This window comes from Lemur catta, chromosome 11 (genome assembly GCF_020740605.2).
Source record: "Lemur catta isolate mLemCat1 chromosome 11, mLemCat1.pri, whole genome shotgun sequence".
Taxonomy (NCBI): domain Eukaryota; kingdom Metazoa; phylum Chordata; class Mammalia; order Primates; family Lemuridae; genus Lemur; species Lemur catta.
In genome coordinates, this window is record NC_059138.1 from 70730748 (window position 1) to 70736747 (window position 6000).

The window sequence follows — 6000 nt, forward strand, 5'->3', positions numbered from 1 at the left end:
GGGAGAGCTACCTCTGCCTTCCGCGCTGGGGCTGCATTGCTCTCTGTGCATGCAGACAGGTGCTGAGATTCAATGCTATTGTGCTCATGGGGCGTTGGGGCACTGGGTGTTAAACCACTTCTACATGCATCAACTTTCTGGAGATGATTATAGCATCAGCTTTTAGCAACTCACAAAGCTGGACCTCCCTTGAAAGTGAAAATCCTCTCCTATGTACCAGCGACAAACAACTGCATTCTCTCTCCATCTTGGATTTGAAGTGTACTCATTGTGTTTTCAAAAGAAAAGAAAGAATTGCTTTGAGGTCTGATAAGAGTTTGAAGTCAACAAACCTGCTTCCTGTTGTGAGGTTATCTTGAAGGAGAACTCGACATAAGCATTCTGCCAGCCTGACAGTACACAGTACCTGGACACTTGTCATGCACACATCCCTCACTGTTGTCACTCCATGTGAGAAAGGCCTTAGATGAGCATACAGGATTATGGACCACACGTCCATCAAGTTCACAAGTATTGTTTGGGATTGAAACTGCTGCATCGACAGTTCACTGATGCCATGTAGGATATTACCTAAAATTCATAAAGTAAAATCCTCCAGCAGTACCAAATAAGACATTATGAAGGCCTCCCAAATGACACTACTCAACCAAACAGCATCTCTCTATGTTGTGGAAATTCAAAGGGCACTTCTAATACAAAGACTGCCCGCTATGTACAGGTATAAGCAGAAAATGCAGGAAATGGCGCTGCAGGTCAGGTTCCCTGGAGCACTCTTGGTAGGTTACTGAGCTGTCTTTGAAGGCTCTGGATGGAAGCTCACTTGCCTCTAGAAAAGTTAAGTCCAAGCAGTAAATTTCAGGACTGTTTCTTCCAAGGAACTCAGGCAATGCTGCCTCAAGGGTGGCTGTTTTGAGACTGCATACAGCAAAGAACTGTTTAACTACCTGTATCTGGAAGGTGCAGAGCTCTCTTAAAAGATTAAGGAGGAAACAGGAGACCTGGATCAATCTTTTTTTTTTTTTTTTTTTTGAGATAGAGTCTCACTCTGTTGCCCAGGCTAGAGTGCTGTGACGTCAGCCTAGCTCACAGCAACCTCAGACTCCTGGGCTCAAGCAATCCTTCTGTCTCAGCCTCCCAAGTAGCTGGGACTACAGTTATGCACCACCATGCCCGGCTAATTTTTTCTATATATTTTTAGTTGTACAGCTAATTTCTTTCTTTCTTTCTTTCTTTCTTTCTTTCTTTTTTTTTTAGTAGAGACGAGGTCTCACTCTTGCTCAAACGATCTGCCTGCCTCGGCCTCCAAGAGTGCTAGGATTACAGCCATGAGCCACCGTGCCTGGCCCTGGCTCAATCTTTATAGACTAGACAGTGTCTGATTTAGAAGGGACATCAGAGATCACCTTGTCCTAAACTTTTCATTAACCAGAGAGATTAAGCGACTTGCCTGACACAGTCTAGACAGTGGCAGAGCTGGGACTGGAAATGTAGGTGGCTCCTTTGTAAGCCTGAGGCTGTCCTGCTCTTCTAAACTTGATTATAGCAGAAGGATACAAAGGGCAAGTATAGCATTAACATCAGGAAGCTTGCATTTAGGTTCTCTAGCCCAGTCACTACCAGCTAGATCTTTGATATGAAAATGGACCCTGTTTAGTTTTCTGAATTGGTACCTTGTAGATTTACCAGATGGAGACAAGGAGTTTATTTCAGGGGTGCCATTCACTGAATCACCCTCAAATTACTTCTTATGCTTGGTATTGTAACAAAGTGTTATAAATATTAATAGCACTAAATTGTGGTGGCCAAACTGTTTGCTGCCAACAGCTTCCCGGAGGGTGGTGTTGGGCTGGGATCGAGTGAGAGAGGGTGCTTGGGTGTGATGGGGCAGACTGAGTCTTCTGGGGCTGTGGGCTGCCCTCCCTGGAAGAACCAAATGCCAAATGACTGTTCTCATTCAGTCATGGCACAATTTTTTAGTAACTAACCCTAGAAAATGCTCAGAAAGATTCAGGAAAGAAAAACAAATGTTTTCCTCTTTCACGTTGAGTTTATTTGAAAAAGCTGGAGCAAGAGCATAATTATAAAAATCAGTATTTTAAGACACTGAGATTTGGTTTAGTACAGGGTCCTTTGGAACCCTCCAGAACACCTTTGAAAATTGCATCCATGGTTTTGTGTTTCCCATGACTCCAAATGATCTGCTTCTGCTCTCCAAGCTGGCTTTGTGTTCAGCTGCCCTTGGTGGCAGGGGCTGAACGTTGTTTCTAAATGATATCTTTCTCCCTCACCTTATCTGGGCTGATCATCGCTACGCTTGCATGAAACACCTGTGCCAAGTTCAAATGTACTACTTACTAACCTACTTACAAAAACCCATCAATTATCTTCACGGAAGCTGAATCCTTTAAAAGCCTGGAGTGTTGTGCTCCATTTGTCACAAGACAGATGTTCAGATTTGTGCTGCTTGCGACGGGGGTGGTGACAATTTGAGTCACTTGTACCATTCCGCTGGGTGAGGGAGGCTGACTGTCAGAACACAATCTTGTGCTGAATTGTACCTGGACTTCAGTGAATACACATTATTAGAACCCATAAGTAGTTCTAAAAGTCATATTTTCATTCTAGCCTAATGTTAACAAGTCTTCAATTACCGTTACTTTTTTGCTTTAGGTTTTGAGATGTTTTATGGTAATCTTTATTTCAGATTTACTTAGAATTTGTAGCAGCGAAGAAAGAAGGCAACTAACAACCATTAAATATCTGCCATTTGCTAGTCCTCCGTTGGTAAACACAGGGCAAACTTCCCACCACTCTCTTTTCTTTGCCTTTGGCGGACCCTGCTAATCAGCCATGGTACTCTTTCACCGAACCTCAATGAGACCTCACATTGCTCAGCATGCTACTCCAGAAAGCCACTATCAATTAGTCTAAATTGGACATAAGATGAACCCCTTTGTTATTCTAGTACTAGGCATCTAGTATTTTTTATTTCATTTTATCCTTGTAACAAAGATTCAAGCAGGCGATATTATATCTTACAGCTGTGCATACTGGAGCTAAGGTTATTTAAATAATTGCCCAACCACATTAAGCTAGACTAAATCCACATTCAGGTTTCTTGGACATAAATTCCAGGTTTGTACTACCATATACAGATTTCCCATCTACAGACAGGGCTTTACGTGGTTTCTGGATCAAAACACATTATAAAATGCAGACAGTCTCTAAATTTGGGGGAGATCTTGTTCCAAAAGTTCAGATGAAATAGTGATGATAATAGTGAACATCTGCACAGCAAATGGTATCTGTTCCCCTTGGGACTTTGGGAATAGGCAAATGTAGAAGACACCAAACACAACAGAGTCTCTTGTTTTATAGCTTGTTTATTCATTCATTTCACAAATGTTTACCAAGTATTAACACTGTGACAGGCACTAGGTAGACAGTGGTGAACTAAACAGACACGATCCATACTCTCGTGGAAATTATGGACTAGGGGACAGATTGGCATTAAGCAAATAACCCAGATAAGTATATCATAACCAAAGCATACATTCTAAAGAGGAAAAGAACAGAGACCTTTAATAGAAATTAACAAAAGGAAACTTCAATTTCATTGAATGACTGGTGAATGCATCTCTAAGGCAAAGGTATGTAAGCTGATCATGAAAGACCCCTAGAAATTAACAAGGAGAAAAGTTGGGGAGAAGTATTTCAGAAGAGGGAAACAGATCCGAGTTGGCAGAGTTTGGCTTGGTTAAGAGTCTTGTTTGTTTCTTTAGAGATCGTGTCCTCATTTTGCTAGTCCTTGGTAAAGGAGAAAGTTTACTCAGAGCTGTTTTTACAAATGTTGGCAAATAACAGCTAAGGAGGCCATGTTTGGAAAACACATATGACTTTATAAAATGTTAACATTCACAGCCTGTAGGGCTATTGTATAAAATGACATCTTAGGAATAAAATCAGTTAACCCCAAAGTAGGGAAGACATCTTGAACCAGATTGCATTCCACACTGCTGCCTATGACATAGTAAGAATTGTATATTTGGTCCTGTATATTTCTGCATATTTCTCTGTTCTCTGTTCCTGACACAGAACTCCCCAAACCCTTGGAATTTTCTGAATGATAGGGGTTACAAGAGCAACTTACACAAAGCTCCTAAATCTCTTGGAATTTCCTGGATGATAGGAGCATCTTTTGCTCTAACAAGGTGACTCTTGGTTGGCTCCTGGATAGCTTCAGGATGGGGCCAGTCACCGGAAATCCCAGATGATGATTAGAAGCTTGGAACTTTCTACCACATTCCCATCCTCTGAGGAGGGGAGAGGAGTTGGAGATTGGATTCATAATTGGTCATGCCTTTGTGAGAAAGGCTCCATAAAAATCCCTAAAATGGGATTCTAAGAGCTTCCAGAGGGGCAAGAAAATGATTTAAGGAAGCAGTGTCATTTATAGAATTTAAAATGGCAACAGAAGCAATAAAAAAAAAAGCAAAATTGACCTTAGAGAAAACTAAATCATGATACAATACAATCATGATAAACTTTCACAGTTAAATCATCCAACCAAGTTATGTCCAGGGATATATTTATCACCCTGAGTTTGCTTTAGGGTCTATTGTTGAATGAAATCAATATCTAAGCCTGTCAGCAATGGACTGCCAATGAGGGTTTTCCAGCAGAAGGAATTAAGGGATGGTGGTTGGGATAGTGCTAGGTATGTGGAGGTAGGAATAAATAAGAGATAACCTTCTCTTATGGTGGAAGCATCCAGAGCTTCAGAGACAGATGTTCAGAAAGTGGAAGATTGTTCTATCTACGGGTATTAGCAAGCACCACACAATGAATGCCATGTAAATACCATGTAAGCAATGTGGATTTTAGGTGAAATTTTTACTTAGATAATTCATACGCAGTTGTAAGGAATAATACAGGGAAACCCTGTGCACGCTTTATCCAGTTTCCCCCAATGGTAACATTTTGTTAAACTATAGTACAATGTCACAACTAGGATATTGACATTGATACAATGGACTTGAACTATTCAGATTTCCTAAATTTTGCCTGTGATAACGTAGATTTAAAGACACTAGAACCAATACACGAAAACAAGGTCCACTTACTTGGACAGGGTCCAAATCTAACTACCTAAGTTGATCACTGAACGTCCGGTCAGTGTACTGATCCATGATTGTGAAAGTGTTAGGAAAGTGCTGGCTTGAAGAAGGCATGTCACGAATGTCAGCTGAATCTCAATCATGATAAGTGTGCTTGATAAATAGTGGTTGACAGGGATGCTGAGTTTCAAAATTGTACATATTGTCCCAAACACTGTGAAATCAGTGTACTCTGTTCAAGATTCAAAACATAACATGGGCTGGAAAACAGAGAGGACATGATTTTTTCTTTTCTCAGAAAAGTAACTAGCTGTTTATTGTTGCCCAAAGCAGTGTATAAACACTAAGAATAATTATCCTCACCTTTGGATAGCAGTAAATGATTGTAATCAAAGGGCACAACAAGAACGGAGTGGCCAGCTGCCTGGTTACATAGTATAAATATGGTTAAGTGGCAACTTGAGAAACAATATGCAGGTATCAAGAGACAAGCTCTTTACAATGTTCTGTTACGGTCAGCCAAGAAGATAGATGGAAATTTAATGTTTGCAAATGGCCTTTATTCAGGTACCCAGTATGACTCATTCTGAACACTGAAAGGAAGGAAACATTGAAAACAAATTTCCAACACAGGAAATCACAAATATGCTGGGGAATGCATGGATTCTGGATGCAGGGGGTGAGGGGGCACTGTTAATAATCGAGCCTTTGATTCATGTTCTCATGAATTGATTCATGAGTTTTTGAGGCGTATCTCTGTTTGGTTTGAGGGACCCTTCTTGAGTATTGTACCTACTGAGTATATGCTCTTTTTCACAGTTTTGGATCTGTGGTGGGTCAAAAACCTAACCAAAACTAGAAAACATTTAAAGAATAATTTATC